Source organism: Monodon monoceros, unplaced genomic scaffold (assembly GCF_005190385.1).
Source record: "Monodon monoceros isolate NGI ecotype Baffin Bay Population unplaced genomic scaffold, NGI_Narwhal_1 Super_Scaffold_3, whole genome shotgun sequence".
In the NCBI taxonomy this organism is placed as follows: domain Eukaryota; kingdom Metazoa; phylum Chordata; class Mammalia; order Artiodactyla; family Monodontidae; genus Monodon; species Monodon monoceros.
Genome location: NW_021703780.1, coordinates 34794406 through 34815958, shown reverse-complemented (window position 1 = coordinate 34815958; position 21553 = coordinate 34794406). Strand labels below are relative to the sequence as shown.

At 47.2% G+C, this 21553-nt stretch overlaps 1 protein-coding gene across 6 annotated transcripts in view; it reads left to right on the top strand.

The window, feature by feature from the left end:
• Nucleotides 1–21553, top strand: part of DAAM2 (dishevelled associated activator of morphogenesis 2) — a 111217-nt gene that overhangs the window by 7466 nt on the left and 82198 nt on the right. Inside the window, exon 1 of one of the 6 annotated variants that reach the window (XM_029242919.1) lies at nt 75–2392. The exons of the other annotated variants lie outside the window; for them this stretch is intronic. The gene's annotated coding sequence lies outside the window, so the exon portion shown is untranslated. Of the gene's footprint in view, nt 1–74; nt 2393–21553 lie in introns of those variants that run through there. 6 annotated transcript variants of the gene reach the window in all.

The window sequence follows — 21553 nt, the reverse complement described above, 5'->3', positions numbered from 1 at the left end:
ATAATTTTTAAAATAATTTTTAAAAATGTATTCTTTATTTGATTTTTCAAAATTATGACAGTAATTCTCGCTTGCTTAAACACATGAATCAATATCATGCAGAGATACAAAAAGACAAGTAGAAAACGAATAGCATCTCCACACCCTGGGAATTAATGTTTATAGTCTAGAGTTAATCATTCCCTATCTTTTCCTTTGTTCATACAAATACTACAGGTGTGTATACATGTATGGTGAGTCTTGTCTGAGTGTTTTTCACCGAGATGGAATCTGTGTATATTACTCTGCAGTATACTTTTCTTCCCTTTGACCATTTATCAAGGTTGTCCCTACGATGGATGGAACTCTTTATTTTTTTCTGATTTCTTTATGCCTAGACACACACAGCTCTATATATCAGTATTTGAGGTTATGCCATTCTTGTAGCGAGGTTCAATTTTTTTTTTTCAGTCAGTTATTAAACGTGGTTTCATCCTGGGTGATCACCAGTTTGGGTCCCTGAGTCTGACATATCAAGCATCCGTCACCCAGGAGAGCTGAGTGATTGATGTACCTAGCCTGTGACCATCCTGGCTATGGCTGCATGCTGTGTGTGGCCCTTGTTTGTCCCCTAGGGAAGCTGTTGAGCGTCAGGCCCTGTGGCTGCCCCCTCCTTCTCATCCGATTCAGTCTTCCCTCCTTGGGTCTCCTCAGTCGCTGACTATGTAGGAAGAGCGGCAGGAAGCACCAAAGACGGATACGTTGGACTGGAGGACAGTGTTGATGGAGCAAGTCAGGCAGTGCGGGGTAATGGTCGGGTGTGTGGACCCTGCGCTCAGATCAGCGCACTGCACCCCTCGACCCCGCAGGACTGAGTCCCAGCGACAGGCTGTGCTGGCAGTGGCCAGCCCTCTTTGGAATTGCCTTCGCTGAAGAGAACCGCCCCAGCGGCAGTCTCTCTACGGGGTCACCTGCATTCAGTGACCAGTGGGGCCCCTCTGCCCCAATGTGGGGAAATTCTAAAGGGCATCCCAGCTTCAGGGCTCCCCAGGGGGCCGGCTGAGGCCTTCCCTGAGGCCGTCTGGCAGCTGTACTTCTCCCTCTGCCCAGTGCCACCTCCTACCCGAACCTCCCACCTGTGAGCGATTGATTCCAAGAACCCTTCCTACCTGCCCCAGAAGTTTTACTTATTTTCCGTGAAATTGTTTTGGAAGAGTCCGTTGTTTTCCAGATACTTGGTGGTGGCTATGTCAGAATATGAAAAAGTGCATTTTTTCCTTGTGCTCTATTTTGTGTGTTTTCTAGGTGCGATCCCGCTGATTTCTCTACGGATAGAGTTGTTCATAACTGGGAAGGCTGAACAGATATTTTGATTTTATTGCCAAATTTGTATTTGCCCCTACTCCCTGCCCCAAACCCCCAATGCTAGGCTGAGAGGTGTGGGCGTATCAGGTTGGAAGCATGACCAGATGGCTTTGTTGGCATCCTGCCTGGAGACGGGCTGGACAAGTTGCCCTTTGGGAATTCCTCTCTATCTTACCAGTGCTTCTGTTATATAAAGGGGGTGGTCTCAGGGGGCTCTTCTGGCCCACTGGGAGCCACCTTCCTGCCTGTATAGGTATTCACATCATGCCTGCCTGGGTCTCTGCCAGATCTGATTCGTCCTTACGGGGGTGTTTGTTTCTTACTGCTTTGTCCCAAGCAAGGGAGGTCTTTGGTGCTGTGTACTGAACATTCCACCTTCCTGATTATGTACACTGATCGGCTGCCTGAGCGCCAAAGCAAAGCTTGCCCGCATGATGGATTCCCAATGGGTCAGACTTGGGGACACAGACTCACAGCTGACGTCTGACCCCGTTCCTGGGCGTCAGTGTCAACGCTCCCTCCCTCCCTTCCTCTCAGACACCACAGACCCCAGCCTCAAGTTCCCTTGATCAGGCAGCGAGGGAAGGGAGTGATTCCAGGTCAGTGGGAAGATCCCTCAGTATCTCCACAGTGCCGGAGGCAGCTTTGAAGTTCGTTTGAAGCAAATTCAGAGATTCTGTGGACTTTGGGCAGTGGACTTTGGGCAGTAGAAAGGCCAAGCCATTTTAACTCTTCTTTGCCTTTTTTTTTTTTTTTTAATCTCCATCAATATATTTATCAGTCTGTTCCCTATCATGTGACATTGGGCTGGCAGCTGCCCAGAGAGAGCTAGGAATTGCCTCTGCCTTTCTGAGACACTCAGTTGATAATTTACCATTACCACTGCCCTGAACAGAGGTGATGTTATTGATGTCTGTGGGCTGCCTACATGGAAGCTGGGACTTATAGCTGATAAACAGACCAGACTTCTGAGTAGAAAGCTGTGGGTCAGAGCGTAGGCACTGGCTTCAGATTCTGGCTCCACTACGTGTTAGCGGTGTGGCCTTGCGTGAGTTACTTCATCTCTCTGTGCCTTAATTTCTTTATCTGTAAAATGGCTTGTTATGAAGATAAAGTTAATGCATGATTTGGTAAAAAGAAAAAAATAGTACTTGAAACCATGGCTGTCGCATAGTAAGTACTAGGAAGTGTTAGTGATGATATGATGGAGAACAGGGACCCAGCCTCATTAGCTCTGTTGGCCCCGCATCCTGCACGATGCTCGGCCCAGAGCTGGGGCCCGATGAGCATTTATCAAGTAAAATATGCCACTGCCTTTTGCCAAGTGTCTACTGCCTGCTTAGTCTGCTCAACTCTCTACCAAAAAAATATGTTTTACATTTAGAATGTTTATTTCATTTAAACTTTTTATTGAAGTTCGACATGATTCAGAAAATACAGCTTATAAGTATATAGCTCAATGGGTTTTCACACCTGTTTAACCAGCATCTAGATCAAGAAACAACATTCCAAAGCTCCCACCTCCCCCATCCCGAGAAGTCCTTTGTGTCCCCTTCCGCTTACTCCCCTTCCATAATCCTAACTTCTAACAGCAAAGATTACTTTTGCCTGTTCTTGAACTTCAAGTAAATGGAATCGTACAGCGTGTACTCATTTATGTGTGTCTCCTTTTGCCCGGCATGATGTGTCGATGACTCCTTCCCATTGTTGTGTAGTATTCCATTATAGGACTATCTACACTTTATCCACTCTTCAGCTGGTGAGCATTTGGGTGGTTTCCAGGTTTGGGGCTGTTGTGAATAGGCCTTGCTGTGAACACTCGTGCACTTGTTCACGGGTAAAGATAGGAATGCTTCTCTGTTGGTGTGTTCCTGGAAGTGGAACAGCTGGAACCTAGGGAATGCACGTGTTCAGCTTTAGGAGATATTGCCAAACAGCTTTATAGAGTGGCTGTACCATGTTTTCCACTTTCTGTAAAGACGAAGAAGGCGTTTTAACTTGGTAGTGTAGGGGCTTGAGGCCTGGTAATATCCTGGGCTTCCTGAAATGTGCATATCCTCCAAGCTCTTGGTATCTGCGAACTCACATGTTCTAGAAATCCTCGGGGCGGGGTGGGGGGGGGTGTAGGCATGTCCTTTTTGCTAGGCACTGTACTAGGTGTTTCACTTATACTCCTTCACCAAATCCTCGTAACCATCCCATGAGCTGAGATTGGTGTTATTAATCCCTCTTACAGATGAGGAAACAGGCTCAGAGCAATTGAGATACCTAAGATCCTACAGGAAGAAACCTGTCAGAGGATGTAAAACAGGTGTGCCTGCATCTAAAGCCATTTTAGGATCTGACGGTGAATCATTTTGGTTTGGTGCTGACACCGGAGAGAAACACAGACCCTCTAGAACCTGTACCAGCTGTGGGTGGTGGCTATGAGAAGACGTTCTGTGAGATGGAGCAGAAATAAGGCAACTCAATGACCTTGGGAGGTCAAATTGTTTTCCTGCCCAGGGACAGCTGGAGAAAGTCATAACTTTCCTGGAATGCAAGGGCGACCATGTCATTTGCTGTGTAAACCGGGACTCTTTCAGGAGCGAAAGGGCACTAACTGGATAGGACGCTGGGAAGCAGGCGTGAATTGGGACTGTCCCAGCTTTGCTCACCCCCCTGGAAGTCTGAGCGGGCATCCCTCTCCTGGTCAGTGGGCTGTACAGGTTCTTTTAAACTCTTTCAGAACACTGTCTCTCTGGACTCTGCCCTCATGTGATGTACTTCTAGTCTCCTCTGTTTATCTTAAAAATGAGTCTGGTTTTCTTCTTCCCCTCTATACAACATTCCCCGCTCAGATGGGGCTCTGACAAGGTGAGCTTCCTTTAACAGATCCTGTTACCACTGAGATGCATTTGCCAACGGAAGCTTCTAGAAGTCTAGGGCTGTGCCGTAGTCACTGTGGTATCTGTGGCACTTAGCCGGGTGACAGACACAGAGTTAACACTCCAGGAATATTTGACTGTGTGTGACATTTATCCATGTGCTTGTTCGTTCATTCATTTATTGTTCATAAAACCAGAGCTTAGTTTAGATTATATCCTCTTTTTTTTATCTGATGCCTATTCCACTGGTCCAGAAAGAAAAGCCAGTTGTGCGTGTGTATGTGTGTGTGTGCGTGCACACAAAGGACAAAGAATAAAAGGGATCAACTTAATGAGTAGCAAACGCATCATGGAATTTGATGTCAGGATCTAGCTTTGAATTTCAGCCATCCACTAATGAGCTGCACTGGCTTAGATAAGTGATGTAGCAATTTAGCATTTCTGAGCCTCGGTTTCAGCCATGTGTGCAGTGGGAACGACAGTAATGCCCGGGGTAGAGGAGTGAAGTAAATCTATGATGCAGGGTATAGGGAACGTGCTCAGTACACTGTGAAGTGCTGTGTAATTCCTAGTTGTTAGTGGTTGTGGTGGTTCAACAGCTATTTGAGAAGCACCAGTGGGAGGCGTTGTGTGCTGAGGCAGGTCCTGTGGAGTGCATCCCCCGTGAACAAAATCTACACTCCCTCCAGGGCCTCTGGTCTCTCAGTGAGGCATCAGCGCATACGTGGCAACCCCATGTGGCTGGGAGCTTTTATTAATAAACGAGGAAGGAATCGGCAAATTCTTCAAGGTCTTAGGGATTTGATGTGGATGTCAGAGATAAGGATGCAAAGGATAATTAATTTCTCATTAAGCCCACAGCTGCATTTTCACCAGAGCGACAGCAAGCAGCATTTAAGGGCTTATGTGTGTCCTGCAGTATCTTTGGTGTAGTGTGGTGGCAGATTTCTGGGGTCAAACTGCTGGGATGCAAGTTCAGATTCCACCCTTTATTAGAATTGTAGCCTTGGGCAGGTATTTATCCTCCCTGAGATTCAGTTTCCTCATCTGTAAAATGGTGATAGTAATAGTTCCTACCTCCAAATGAGGACAAAAGTAAGACTTGTAAAGTACTTAGCGCAGTGCCTAGAGCACAGTATGTACTCCATAAACCTATGTTATCATTGGCCAAATAATTTGTTTTCCATTGGAATACGAGGTACTGTATGGTGCTGATGCAATACATAGAGAAGGGAAGATTGTTTTGCGATGGGAGATGATGTCAGGGAAGGCTTCGTGGAAAAGAGGCATCCCCAAGGTTGGCTTCTTTTACACCCGGAGCAAAAAGGCAAAAAGTTTATGTCCATGATTACTCTGTTCTTAAAGCTCAGAGAATAAGATTTAGCGTGGAAGAAATTCCTTTCCTTAAGAGACATAAGTTGAATGCCTACTGGAACTTTGAAGTTGAATACCGTGTGTTCCCTGCCCTCATGCACTTCCAAACTGGTTCATCCATCCTTGTGCCAGGGACAGGGGATATTAAGATGAGTCCTCCAAGTACTAACGGTGTTGTCGAGGAAGGATCTAAAAGTGAAGAATACTATCCCATGTCATCAGTGCCGTGAGTGGGAGATGCTCAAAGTTGAGAAACTTAGATTCCATTTAAGAGTGTTTGGGAATGTGAAGAAGTTATGGGATCTCCTTCCTAGTTTCTGTTGTGATGATAGGATGGTAAATACATGGTGCTTCCTGCAGCAGGAGGATAGACAAATGGTTCCTGTGGTTCCTTCGGTGCGTCTGTGATGTTCGCATAGTTGTGTGTCTTACAGGTAAAGGGCACAATGAACACACTCTGAACTTTTCCTAGACAGTGTTGACAGGGTCTACAGAAATGCATTTCTTACGTTGCCCAGGGATTGTTGGCATTTTTGTTTCATGGGCTTCATCTCTAACGTTATGACTCATTTAAAAAATCTCTATCTCAAAGCCAGTTTGCAAGAGGAAGTCTTCCCTCTGGCTCCGGCCACAGCCCCTCCTCCCTCTCCAAGTTTCCTAGTGAAGAAGTGATGAAATACTATCCAACTTGTTCAAACTTTTATAAATTAAAAGAAAAAATCTTTTGGTTTTTCAAAGCATGCAAATGCAATTCTAAGACTGCAGTGATGCTATAGAATAGTAAACATGTGAACAAATGTTCAACCTGACTCGGAATCAGGGAATTACCGTAAACTGAAGTCTTAAGGAGACAGCCATTCCACGCTCATCAGATTGCCCCCCCATTATACTCCTCCCATTGTATGTAGAGCTAAAGACAACTCCCATTCACTAATGGTAGGAATTAAATTGGGACGGACACTTTGGGGAGCTACTTGGCACAATCCAGTAAAGTTGAAGATATACTTACCCTACGACCTAGTGATTTCATTCCTATGTAAGTCTAGAGAAACTCTTAATACATGTGGAAAAAAAAGACATGTTCAGGAATATTCATGATGGCATGTTTTTTTTAAGAGCTAGAAAATTACCCAAATGTCTCTCATCAACCAGAAGACTGATTACGTCATTTGATTTGTATGTACAATGGAATACTACGGACTACAGTGAAAAATGAATAGACTGTGCTATAGGGATATAACCCCAGAAACAATATGAAGTGGAAAAAGCACGTTGCGGAAGAATGCCATGGCTGTTAAATCATACAAAATAATATGCTTTTATTTACACATGTTTACCTGTGTAATTAAAGTGTAAAAAAACCATTATTTTGGAATAACCGCCAAATTCAGAGAAGTGGCTCCCCCTAGGGAAGGCAGGAAGGAAGACCAGGGAGGGGTGCGCAGGGCTTCCATTTGTATCTGCGGTATTCTATTGCTTGTGATGGCTACACACATGTTTATTATCTACATTTTGTAGAGAGGTAAAATATTTTCTAATTGAAAACAAGGTAATTTCTAGAAATGGGCACAAACTCCTGCTCCATCCCCTCTGCCTGTTGGCAGACACACTGTAGAGTGACTGTGAAACTGCTCTCCATCTGCTCCAGGTCCATACGGGAAATTTTAGGTAGATGTGATCGTCTTCAAATGGAACGTTCTCCAAACATCTATACGGACCCCGTATGCACACGGTATTCACTGGTTTTTGAACTAAAATTCTTGACCTATTTTTTTCTGACTTGTGGGTTTGTTGGGATCATATTTTGATATGTTGGTAGAGATGCAGAACAGGGCCATAGTAATAGAAACCAAACAGCAGCTCTCTGGCTCATTCTCTAGCAAATTGCTGGAGCCTCCTCTCATCCCATCTCTCCCTTGGGAGTTACTGGGATCCCTTGCTGGTGCTGGCAGGTGACCATGGCCACAATCCTCACATCCCTTTGATAAGGACGTGGGACCAACATTCTCAAGTATTTCTGACTGCCTGGGTTGGGGAGGGGGAAGAATCTCCCTCTCTGAGGGCTTCCCTGGTGGAGCAGTGGTTGAGAGTCCGCCTGCCGATGCAGGGGACACGGGTTCGTGACCCGGTCAGGGAAGATCCCACATGCCGCGGAGCGGCTGCACCCGTGAGCCATGGCCGCTGAGCCTGCGCGTCCGGAGCCTGTGCTCCGCAACGGGAGAGGCCTCAACAGTGAGAGGGCCGTGTACCGCAAAAAAAAAAAAAAAAAAAAGAATCTCCCTCCCTCTCTGCACCATAACTGCCTGGTTTCAAATGAAGTTCTCCATCCCTTCTGAGTCCCATCCATTCAGCCCTGGCTCTGTTGCTCTTGCAAACGTCCTCAAGTGGGAAAGCACCCACCCCTGGCAACTGCTTCACCTTCTTTTACTTGACAATGAAGCCCTGCTGACTTCTTCCCTAGGTGCCTGTTGAAATGCAGTCCATCCATCTCTTTTATGTGCCCTCCTCTTTTCTGCAGCCTCCTCTCCCTTGGAATCTGGTCCGGAGCTCAATCCCAGTGACACACACCGCGTTGGCCTTGAGTGCCCTGTCCTGTGTTGTGCAGCCTCTGTCCTCGACCGTGACCGTGAACCTCAATGCTCAGTGGTTCTGCACCAGTGAGCCGCCTTCTCTGGCTTGCGTGGTGCTTGCACTGGGGACTGACGCTGGGGGTGGCTTTCCTCTCTGCCTGCGGCTTATTTATACATCATATAATTCACCTTCATTAAATGGGAGAAAGTTGCACAAAGCTGGGAGCTTTGGGGAGCAAATCCTAGGTACGTGGTGGCTCTGGGAATGGACACTGTAGTCCATATCAGGCTCTGGGCAGGAAACAGCTGGCACTCCCCAAAGAATTGAACTGATAAGAACATAATGAGAGGGCTATTTGCAGAGAGATGAAGGGCTAAGGAGATGGTGAGGCACCCAGGAGCCGACAACAGCAGGAAGCTCTTAATACTGTTACTCCTGAAGGGGCAGGGGGGAGGACTGGTGTTATCAGAGCCCTGTGGCAGCCGGAGCTGAGGAGGAAGGGCTGCTTGGCTGGAGCTGTGGCCCTAGAGGAACACAGCCCCTGCCAGAGCCATGGCTTAGCAGAGGGACAGTAAGGGAATAACACCTGAGATCTCTCTCCTCCCACCCTCCAATCCCCTGCTGTTGCTTCCAACTGGTCGAGTCCCACTGGGCAGCAGAAGCTCGGGAAGCTGGGTGATGCATTCTGGAGAGGCCAACCTTCCCATTCCCCCCCAGGGTGGGATCTTGGCAGAGAAGGGCAGGGAATGGAGGCAGAGGGGCAAGCAGAGAATAGGCAGCACCTTGTACATTCCTATGTGATGTGCAGTCATCGTGTAACTAGAAAGAGCAGGTGTAATGAGAAGTCCCCTGTGATTCAACCTGTAATAGCGTTTGGGCTATGGTTTGGGGGACTGGTTGACCCCTGGCTTAGATGGGTAAGCAAGGAAGGAGGTCTGGGAGGGAAAGGAACTGAGATTCGTGGTTATGGGTCATGTACTTCGTTCTGTGCTTTGAAAAGGAAGATGATTTGAATGAGACTCAGGGATTGCTGTTTATCATGCTCCAGGTAGTAACCATACCTTAAAATGATTGAGCTTGGTGGTCTCAGGTGGCAGGTTGTCTTGAGACCTGTTCCGAGCCCAACCCAAGTGACACACACCACGTTGGTCTTGAGTGCCCTGATGGATACGCATGTGAGGCTGAGGACGCCCTTAGCTGGAGCTAATCTTCCTGGAGTTTTCCTCCTGGCTCCAGTTTCATCCACATCACTCATTACCCTCGCCCTGAGGCTCCCCTGAGCACATCTCACCTGTGAAGGCTGTGATAAATGTCAGAGAGGGAGCCTTGATCGAATGACCCTAATTGCAGAGACATGGTCTCTAAACACTGTGGCAAGGTACAGAGAAAGGAGAAAATAACATATCTGAACTCATAGGGGTACAGGGCCTGCCCTGGAGAATTCCCAATCCAGCATGTACATGCCAAAGATAAGGGGCACCTGCAAAGCAACATATCAAGAGAAAGTTCACAATATACGAACAAAATGTGTACTTGGTAAAGAAGGGTAGGAGAATAGAGCCATTGAAGTTGGTGGGCTTTGGTAGCAGAGAGAGTAATAGCCCTCTGACCTTGGCTAAACATTTGACTTCTCTCAGCAGGCCTCAGTTTCCTCATCTGTAAAATGGGCAAACTAAAGGTCTATTTCTCATTAGACAGCTGCAGGGGTTACACGGGAACATGATGTGAAGCACAGGGCCTAGCACACAGTAAAGGTTGGCTATTATCAACATCATTATTATTCCTGAAGGTGAATGCCAGTCACCACTTGGAAAGAGGAGTGAGGATTCCAAGATTCCAGAAGACTTGGCACCCCCTTGTGTCTTTTAATTGACCTAGTTCATTGCCCTATTCCAGCCAACCTCACAGGCCTCAGTTCTTTGACTCCCACTCATGTCCCGTCAAGGGTGACATGGGTGCTTGTGGACCTGTCCATCGGCTTGGTCCCCTCTAGGTGGAGAATCGTGAAGTGTTCAGGAGGAAAAGTATGAAGGGTCATCTTGTCTCGCACTTCCCAAACCACATTTGATAAACCACTGGGTTCCCACAGTGGCCCTGGGAAGAAAGTTCTGTGGTTAAAGAAGTTGAAGCAGCCCTTCCATCTTTGCTCTTCTTTCTCTCACGGAGCTACAATGCTCAGAGAAGCACTGCAGTCAAAAACTGGTTTCACATTGTTTAAACTAGTACTCTCTCAATTTATTTATCTAAAGAGGACTTATTCCATGGGACGCCCCACAGCACTAGTGTTTTCAGGCATATATCGGTTAGAATTTGTGTTCAGCTACACGGTACAGAAGCCCAACTACATGGTACAGAAGCTTAACTAGGGTTCTTTACTTTTCTCATTTTTAAGACAGCAGATGCAGTCCTGAGTTGGCAGAGTGCCACCACAGTACCATGAGGAACCCAGGCTCCCTCTATGTCTCTGCTTCAGCCTTCCTTAGAATGAGATTTTTGCCTTTGTGCTCACTGCCTCTTGGTTACAAGATGGCTGCATCACCACTAGCTTCACATCTGCATTCCAGGCAGGAAGAAAGAGAAGGACAAAGCACAAAAAGTGCATGTCACCTAATTGTTTCTCTTTAACAAGCTTTTCTGAAATGCTTTTAACAAGCTTTTTTTTAACCTCTAGAAACTGGTTAAAACTGTGCTAAGGAGAGACTTCAAACTAAAAGGGAGTCTGGGGGGCTTCCCTGGTGGCGCAGTGGTTGAGAGTCCGCCTGCCGATGCAGGGGACACGGGTTCGTGCCCTGGTCCGGGAAGATCCCACATGCCGCGGAGCGGCTGGGCCCGTTAGCCATGGCCGCTGAGCCTGCGCGTCCGGAGCCTGTGCTCCGCAACGGGAGAGGCCACAACAGTGAGAGGCCCGCGTAACGCAAAAAAAAAAAAAAAAAAAAAGGGAGTCTGGGGGGAAGCTAAAAGCTTTTTAAATGGGCATTTTGCTACCTCAAACCAAAGCAGAGACCTCTTAGTATGGAAGAAGGAGAGAATTAATGTTAGGCGGGCAATTTGCATCATGTGCCACGTTCACTGATCAACCCTTTGCTTCTCTCTTCAGTGGGTCGAATCTAAAAGCATCCCATGCAGAAGAAATAAAAACAAAGCAAAGCAAAGCAGCCAACCAACCTTTGTAATCAGTAGAAAACACACATTCTAAGCAACGAGGCACTTGGGCCACGGACTCACTGGGAAGATGCTGTTGGTGCCCCGTGCAGGTCTCGGGGCTGCCGTGGGTATTCCAGCTAATGGCTCACACCTGTGGGGACTGCTCTGGGGTTATTGAACCCCCTCACCCCGAGGTGCCTGGGGATTACATCATGCTTACCCCACCCTCTCCTGCATCCTGTGGCCAGTGACTAACTGGCGAAAAGGTACAAAGGCCCCACATTTGCCCGGGGGGGCAAATGTGGCAGTGCCCTTCCTTCTCCAGAGCTCCCCACAGGATCAGGCTGAAGCTAGACGTCTCCTAAAACCACATTCTCACCAGATCCTTCCCCTGCTGCCCTCTCTTCTTTCCCTCATTCCCTTCCTGGTTTCTCCTGAGAGCACGGCCTCAGTACATGACATATATATGAATCTCTGCTGTCTCAGGCTCTACTTCCCAGGAAACTAGATCTAAGGTGTCCTGGGTCAAGCAGGGGGCGGGGGTCTGTGTGGTCTTCACTTCCTTCTAAGGGATTTGGTGTAAAACCCGTCCCCTCGGTCCTGTTTGTGGCCACTTTGACTTAGCCTGGGTGCCGTGGGGACAGCTCTGCATTTCACCTTGGTGATGGCCGTGGGGGGACAGCATCTTTGCAAATCCTGTCAAATATGTTTGGGGAGAACTCAGCGCAGGGCACTCAGCAAGCAGAGTCTAGCACTGTTATCTTCTCAAGGCAGATATTCTTAGAAACATTGATTTGCATTCTTAAGCCCACGAACTGTTTGAAAGGACTTGTCATGTGTGGTGTGTGTGTGTGTGTGTGCACACGCGCGCGCGATTTTCCATCTTGTGGCAATGGCAGTGGGGTATTTATAGCTGGATCTACAGAGCCATTCTCACATGGCTAAAGAAAATGAAAACCTCATGTGGATTTTGTTTTGTTCACCCCCCCGCCCCCACCCCCACCGCCTTTGCCATTGCAGACTCTCCGGTTCTTAAACCCTTGTTGTTGTAACTAGAGCCGCACGGAGCATCGCTGCAATGGTGAGGTTATGTAAATTTACTATTTCAGGCAAAAGCGCTGGTTCTGCCCCGGTTAGGCCTAAGAGGGGACATTTGGGGTGAGCTTGCGGGTGACCCTAAGTGGCAGCCCCACCCGTCACCACTCTCTCTAGAAAGTCTCCCCGGATTAACTCTGTGGAATGTGGATTCCCCAGGTCACCCCATGATCCCTCTGCGCATATGAGCTCCTTGGAAAGACAACTATTTTCTTTCCCCCTTGTTTTTTCGGTATTCTTAAGCCTTTCATGTCTCTGTTTTGCCTTCTCGGTTAGACAGAAAACACCCCTGGGGCCTGGTCTGTTTGCCCAGGTTAGTCTGAGCTCTTGGCAGCAGCTGTGTGGGGAGCTTGGGGTGGGCGTGGCAAATGCTGAGGCCCCTGCTTCCTCCAGATGGATGAGGAACTCCTGGGTTTCTCTGGGCAGCAAGGTCGGGGTGTTGACCTGACCTCTATGGAGAGGCCAGAGTGCTTCCTGACCATTTCAGCTGAGAAGGCCAAGGGACCCAGGACCCCTGTAGACCGCCTACCATTTCTTTCTGGTGACCTGGAACCCACACATTAGCACTTTGGATTAAAGCAGCTGGGGCTGCAGAGGGTCTGCGCTGTGGCCTGGGGAGGGGTGCACGGCCCTAACCTGCCAGAACATTCGAAGCACCCGAGGGGCACACGATGGAGGGCGCTTAGTAAGATTAGCTGCCGTGACCCCGGGAGCTGAGTCTTCTCACTGCCTGGCCATCCCCAGGGCTGTCAGGCCTCCTGCAGCTGGCCCACTGCACGGAGAGCTTTATAAACTCCCACTCGTTAATCTCTCCATCAGTTGAAGGCCTACTGCGTGCCAAGCACTGGGCTGAGCACTTGCACACTTCAACACACCTCATTCTCATAAGACTTGCAAAGTGGGTGTTATCCCATTTTACAGAAGAGAAAACCGAGGTTCTAAGAGTTTAGGCACCTTGCCTGAAGCCACGTAGATAGGTAGAGGCACAGAGGGCCTGTCTCCAAGAATCACGCCCTCTGTACTGCACCCCTATACGTCGTAACCATCTCCTTTCTCCATGAGCTGAATAACCAACTGTGACTTCCGCCGTCCTGTAACTCTGTACCATCAACAAGCATTATTCTGTATCCCCACCTCCCCACCCTGCCTTGGTAGGGTCGCAGAGTGGAAGGCGCCTTCTGATCTGGGGGTCAGTGGGGAGCTTCTGGAGAGCCTGTGCCTTGAACCCTCGGGTCCTGCACCTCCATCCTGCCGCCCTCCTCTGCCGTGCACGCACCACACCCTCTTTTCCTGCGTCCCTCCTCTTTCCACTCCTGTGAGTTCTAGAGGGTTTCCAGCCCTAGGGTAGAGCCAGCAATTCATTAGTCTTTGTCCTGTTTCCAAGAATCCCAGATATACAAGAATTCCTCATTGAAAAGTCAGGCATTCTTGGGGAAAGTGTGTGTCACCGAGAGAGATTCCTCACATTGGGAAATGAGATCCCAGGCCAGTCCAGGAAAATAACTGTGGATTTCAGAGCCAGATGGAAGTGGATTGGCTCTGCCTGACACCCCATCCCCCGGCTACCCACCCCTCACAAACCACATCTGGGGAATTTGCCTTCCCAGTTCATCTGAGGGCATTCACCGGATGACATTTTCCTCCGGATACAGAAGGGAGGAAGAGGTGGATTGGGGTGCGCATGTGTGTGGTGTGTGTGTGTGTACACATAGATCTCTTCACCTGCAGGTCTCTTTCTGTGCAGTTCCTCTTGGCGTGAGCCGCTCACCTCATGCAGAACATTCTAGTGAGTTTTGGTTGGGGGGAGTGGATCCCAGGATACAGAATGGCAGACAATGAGTTCAGCTGGTCATCTCCTCCTACTTTGGGGCAGCTCCGCCTACCAGAGTGTCTCAGGTCAGTGCAAGGAAAGGTGCTCAAGGACACTGAGAAAGGAACCTCTCATGGCTACACCTTCACAGGCTAGAAATAGAGGACAAGAGGCAGCGTGTGAGCAGAGGGCAGAGCAGCTGCAGAGTGGGATATAATCAAGAAAAGCTTTAGAAGGATATGAAGGTAAAATACACACACACACACACACACACACACACACACACACACAAAAACTTCCCTCCTTGATTATAAAAGAAATACAGGTTTATTATAGAGAATACATAGAAGCAGAAAGACAAAAAATTAGCCTGTAAACCCATCAGTGGAGGACTGAAAGGGGCTTGGACCTTTCTGTGCCTCCACCCCTGCCCCTCACCTCCTGGCCACAAACACCCTTGGAGAACTTGCCCCGCTCCCCAGCCCAGTGAATATTTGGTCACTCACATTCCAGTCTCTCTGCACATTTTTAAAGCAAGGTTGAGTACATACTGTTTGAGCAGATGTTAGACAGTTTTGTGCATGGATTTTGTCCCCTCCCCTTAGTGTCAGCAACTTTGTAAATGAGAGAAATTTTAAGCTAGCTATGGAAAGAGGTCCTGAGGCATGGTTTGGTGGAGAGAAAGCTCAGAACTGGAGGAAGGGTGCTTCAACACTGGAGGGTACCCACTGGGATGAAAGAGCTTTTAAACGATGGAGGGAGACAAGGATCTCAAGCTCAACCTCCCGACTCCTGCATGGGCTTTGAGCACCCAAAGCCTTGGACTGAGGCTTGGGTTCCCTGGCCACACATTTAGCTCTGATACTATTACTGAAGCTTATTCTAGGGTGGGCACTGTAATGAGCCCATCACATACACTTCGTTTTTACAACTCTGGGTTTTAGATGGTTAGTTATTCCACTTTACAGGTATGGAAACTAAATCTTAGAATAGTGAAGAACCTTAGTGAGGATAGTTCCACAGCAGTAGAGCTATGATTTGAATTTGTTTATCTTTCTTCTAACCACTGCCCTGAACAGCTTCCTGTCCATGACAGAAGGTGTTTCCTGGTTAAACGTTTCTTGCTCAGACTTTCTGGATGGACTCACCAAAGAACAAGGGGGCACATTCCCAGTGGTTCCAGGGAGGGCAGGTAATCAGAATTATTGTGTTTTCCCTGGGGCTGGGCAGGGGCGGGGGGGACTCGAAAGCCTCAGCCCTGCCATCCGTAGTGGGCATCAAATCAGTAATCCCAGTGTCGCCACTGCTCACCACTAGACTCTTCCTCCAGGAAGTCTTCCAGGTTGAAGTCCAGTTGACACTCATCCCTCCCTTCCTCCATTCTCTTTGTTAGTAGCCTTCTCCAGTTTCCAGCTACTCAGTAGTTGATCTTGTGGCCAGTTGTCACCTGAGCAGCCCTGTCTTTGATATTGTGGCCAGTTGGCACCTGAGCAGCGCTGTCTTTGAGATTCAGAATAAATTAGCTGGATCCAGCCCGCACAAACACAGGAAGCCTGGCATCCCTCCAAAGGAGCAGTGGTTCTCAAAGAATGGTTCTGGACCAGCAGAATCAGTATCCCCTGGAACTTGTTAGAAATGCAAGTCCTTGGGCGCCCCCCCCCCACCGACCCGCTACAGCAAAAGCAGCAGGTGCAGCCTAACTCTTTGTGTTTTATCAAGCCCACCGGGTGATCCTGGTCACACCAAAGTCTGAGAACCACTGGTCTAGAGATGCCCAAGTAAGAGTGATGGCTTCAATATTTCCTATCACCTCTGGCTCTGAGTTCCTATTTCCATCCAACTAGTTAAGGTTATTAATTATTGCTGGTCATGAGCAGGGTGGCCATGAAGTTACGAACACGGGCTCTGGAGCTAGACCACTTGGATTTGAATTCTCGCTTTACCTGCACTCACTGTGGTCCCTGAGTGGGTGGCTTAAATCCCCTCTGCTTCCGACCTCTTATCCCTAATAAGGTTAGCCATGACATTCCCCACAGGGCAGCTGGGAACCTTTGGTGTGTTTGCATGTCAAGTACTTGAATAATGCCTGGCACACAGTAGGCCTGCAATAAACGTTCACTGTTATTACTGGTTTCATGCAAATGGGCTCTCTTTTGCACTGTATTAACCCAGTGGTGAAATTTAGTCCTTATACCCTGATTTACAGAACCCACACACATACCGTTTATACAAGGGCTTTGTGAACATGGTAAACTTTAAGGAGGTTTGAGGAAACCAGTGGTGTTTGCATTACAACAATGCAAACAATTGAAATTGAAAATTGGGCAACCTTGTTCTGAGAGGTGGATTGCTTGGCCGGAAGTCCTTCCGCGCTCCCTTCTTGGTGCTCACCAGCAACTCAACCGACTCCCTGTTTATTGTGCTGAGTGGTTCAGCTACCTTTCCTCTCCAGCCCCACTCCTAAACTTTGCTCTTTGCCTCCCTTGTAAATCTAAGGACAACTTCTAAATAATGGACCCTCTTATCTGATTCTTAGGCTGGTTTCCGCCCCATCAGGGAGGAGAGAGCAGCAGTGAAATGTATTTCCCTTCCCACGTGAACTACACTGCCTCTCAGAGTGCTTTCGTGGCACGGTCAACTCTGGTTTATCTATATATGTATGTGAATATTGATATGGATCTGCTTATCTGTCCCTTTTTTTTTCCTGTTGGAGCATGTTGCTCCGCGAATCTTCTCCCTGCTGTTTGTTGTAAACCTTCACACCTGCACAACTAGGGATTTAGTCTCAACCAGGGTCTCAGTCTTGGTACTAGCCTGGATAATCCTTTTTTGGGGAGAGGTGGTGCTGTTCTGGGCATTATAGGATGTTTAGCAGCATCCATGGTCTTTACCGATCTGATGCCAGTAGCATTCCCTGGTCGTGACAACCCAAACTGTTCCCAGACGTTGCTAGATGTCCTCAGAACTGCCCCCCAGTTGAGAATGACTGGTCTAAGCTAAGTTCTTTTGTAATAGTTTAAATCCATTACATCTTAATCTGTCCCAGAGTTTACCTCTGTAGTGTATTTATGGTTAGGGAACTGGATTTATCCATTGAGAAGAAGGATGCAGAGTCCCAGCAGCCTCTGGGTCACCAGTGATTCCTAAGGAGAATCATCAATGCTTTGTAACTGCATTTCCTCTAAGGCTCCACGCTTAACCTACATGTGTTTAAGCCAAGGACATCCTGCTCCCTTCCCAGTACCCCCTCTAATCCGCTTGACTCCCCCCACCGCCACAGCAGGAAACCTCACAAGAACTAGGAATGGCCTTTGGGTTTCGGCTTATAAATACTCACGGTCTCATTTTCCTTACTGAGAAAAATTTTTTTATCATGTTTAACATTCTTGTTGCCGTAGTGGAAACTTTTGTTCTTTGGAGAGTTTCCCATTCCAGGCCCAGGGTCAGATTCCTCAGCGGAACTCTAAACATTTTCTAGGGAAGTTTCTTTCACCAGTGAGATTGTACCTTTGATACATTTACACGACTGAGGTTGGATTCCGTGTTAAGACGCCCCAGGATCCTAAGGTAGACAACGAGGGAAACTGGAGGAAGAGCTGTATATCTGGGACCCAGTGGGAGGCTGTGATTAAAATCATTTTATGGTTCCATTACTTTTTTGTTTTTATTTTCTCCTTACACTCTAGCATCTCAAATCTAAGACGAACAGACAGTGTTTTAGTCAGTATAAGTTAGATTATGCTGTGGTAACACATAGTCCCCAAAGTTCAGTGACTTAAAACAACAGAGGTTTCTTTATTACTCATGCTACCTGGTTTGTAGTAGGTCAACACAGGACCTGTACTCATTACAGTCACTCAGGAACCCAGGCTGGTAGAACAGGCACCTCCCTAAGTGCAGACGATTGCTGTGCCAGAGGGCTAAAGAGGGTCTGGTTCTGCCAATTAAATGCTCTAGACCACTAATGACACTTGTATTAGTCAGAGTTCTCCAGAGAGACAATAGGATGTATGTATCTCTATCCCTCCCTTCCTCCCTTTCTCTATCCCTCCCTATCTTTTATTTATTTTAAGGAATTGGCTCACTTGATTGTGGGAGTTGGCAATTCCAAAATCTGCAGGGCAACCCTGCAAGCTGGAGACTCCTGGAAGAGTCGATGCTGCAGCTCAAATCCAAAGGCAGTCCAGAGGCAGAATTCCCTCTTCCTTGGGGGACGTCAGTCTTTTCCTTAAGGCCTTCACATGGTTAGATGAGGCCCACCCACATTCTGGAGGGTAATCTGCTTTACTCAAAGTCTACTGATTTAAATTTTTGTGTCATCTTAAAAAAAAATATCTTCACACCAACATCTACTTTGAACAAATATCTGGGACCATGGCCTAACCAAGTTGACAGATGACATTAACCATCACAACACCCAGCTTCTACTCTCAGCTCATGGGCCAGAATTAGTCACGTGGCCCCACTCAGACACAAGTGTCCAGGAAGTATGATCTGTTGTGTGCCTGGAGGGAGGAGTGGGGACCAGTGATATTTGACGAAGCATCAGTAATGATCACAGCTGTGACTTCTGTTACCTGAGGATGAAAGAAAGCCTCAGTCTGTGTTGTCCCCATTCCGATGCGTTCTGCGATGTGCAAATGGTTTTGTTTTTTATATTTTTTAATTTTATTGGAGTATAGTTGATTTACAATGTTGTGGTAGTTTCAGGTGTACAGCAAAGTGATTCTGTTATACATACACATATATTCATTCTTTTTCAGATTCTTTTCCCATATAGGTTATCACAGAATGTTGAATAGGGTTCCCTGTGCTATATAGTAGGTCCTTGTTGGTTATCTATTTTATATATAGTAGTGTGTATATGTTAACCCCAAACTCCTAATTTATCCCTCCCCACTCCCCCCCCTCAAGCTTTCCCCTTTGGGAACCATAAGTTTGTTTTTGAAATCTGTGAGTCTGTTTCTGTTTGGTAAATAAGTTCATTTGTATCATTTTTTAAATTAGATTACACATATGAGTGATATCATATGGGATTTGTCTTTGTCTGACTTCCTTCACTTAGTATGATAATCCTTGTGTCCGTCCATGTTGCTGCAAATGGCATTATTTCATTGGTTTTTTTATGGCTCAGTAATATTCTATTGTATCTATGTACCACATCTTCTCTATCCATTCCTCTGTCGATGGACACTTAGGTTGCTTCCATGTCTTGGCTATTGTGAATAGTGCTGCAGTGAACATTGGGGTGCATGTATCTTTTCGAATTATGGTTTTCTCTGGATATATGCCCAGGAGTGGGATGGCTGGGTCATATGCTAACTCTATTTTTAGTTTTTTAAGGGACTTCCATACTGTTCTCCGTAGTGACTACAGCAACTTACATTCCCATCAACAGTGTAGGAGGGCTCCCTTTTCTCTACACCCTCTCCAGCATTTATTACTTGTAGACTTTTTTGATGATGGCCATTCTGACTGGTGTGACGTGATACCTCATTGTAGTTTTGATCTGCATTTTCTTTTCACGTGCTTTTTGGCCATCTGTATGACTTCTTTGGAAAAATGAAAAATATCTATTTAGATCTTCTGCCCATTTTTTGATTGACTTATTTATTTTTGATGTGGAAATAGTTTTAGACTTAGACCTATCTGCCCTCTTTGCTCATAGGAGATGTTCTGGAGGGGTTGGGTTACAGCACAGCCTGGCCTCTAGGGGACTACATTTTAAGACTGTTACTCAACACCTTCCTCTGTGTTTTCTTTACTATTACGTGTTTTCTGTGTGTGGTGTCGCATTCAAGAATCCTTGTACGCTGTGTACTTGAAGAATGCCCTGAAAAATAATTTAGCCTTTGTGACTTTCTGTTAGTACAGAGTCTTCAGGTTGTGTCTCTCTTGCTTGGATCAGGAACGGCTCGGGTGTCAGCCCTCACTTTGCCACGGTGTTACTCTGTGCTTCTGACAAGTCCCTCCCCAGTCTGGGCCCAGTTTTCCCAGCTGTCTAGAGGGGCATTGAGCAATGGGGTCTCTAAGTTTCCTTCTGGTTCTAATGTTCTGTGTGCCTTTGGTCCACACCCTCTGCTAAAGACCTCTACCGCCACCCCTACCCTGAGCCAGCGTTTGTGGACTGGCTGCCTGGTTGGGTACAGCGGGGGCTGCATGACAGTTTTCCTCCGTGAAACTGGCAGGATCATTCTGGGTTCTCACTTGAAGCTGTGGCCTCATTAGTGCCCTGGCCATGCTGTGTTCACGAGCCCAGAGAGAATCTGTTCTACAGCCCAGCTGGGAAGCACCATCCCCACGCCTGGTGGGTGGGGGAGCCCAGGGCAAGAATGTGTTGAGCTGGAGCACAGGGAAGCGTGCAGAGAGGGCAGGGCCAGGAGGTGGGAACCATCTGTTTTACCCGAAAGTGAGGTCTGGGAGCCAGGCCAGCCCTTCATGGCCGTCCGGGCAAACCTAATGCCCAAGGGGCAGAGTTTCGAGGACCTCAACACTACTTGCTTCCACAGTATTCATATTTGACCCTTCCATTACCCACTCCAACCAGTTGTTTTTTAGCTTAAACGAGATAATGTTAGAGGAAGGATCTGGAAAACTATCCATGCTTTTCAAACAATAATAATTACTATTATCACGTGCTGCCTTGTTCCATAGATATTTTGGTGCTTGGGATGGAAAAGTGAACAAAGACACGAAATCAATTAGAATACAGAGTGATGCCAGCATGCTCTGGATGGGCAAAGCTTGCGGGAGCTCAGACAAGGGAGCAATTAGTTGTGCTTGTCAGGGTGGAAGCCTCCATAGGAACGGTGACCATTAAGCCAGGTCTTAGTGTCAAGGACTTTACAGGAAGAAGAAAAGGGCGTCGTAGGCAGAAGGTACTGCATGAGCAAATATCAGAGTTCTGGCTAGGCTTAGGGAAACCTCTGGAAGCCTGGCCTGGCTGCTGGGTGGGGTGGGACAAAGTGAAGGGAAGCATCAGAGGGGGTTGGTGATCACGTTATGAAGGGTCTAGAATAACATATGAGGAGGAGTCGGGTCTTAACTGAGTTTTTTTTTTTTTTTTTTTTAATTACCAGGTATGGAAAAAGTTTTAATTTCAGTTTTGGCTGAAAAAAAAGCTATTGCTTTAATTTTATTGAAAGTCTGCCTGTAGCTTGATAATGGGCAAAATGTAAATAGATTTCATCACAGTGTTGCTGGGCTGCCCTGTTCTAGGACATTTTGCTCCTCTCCTTCCTCTTAGAACTTCTGTGTAGAATGAGCAGAGAGATCTTCCTGCTCTAGTTTTGGTCATTTAAAATATTCAGGTAGGAGATAGGAGGCAGAATATTTATTGTTTTCTCTT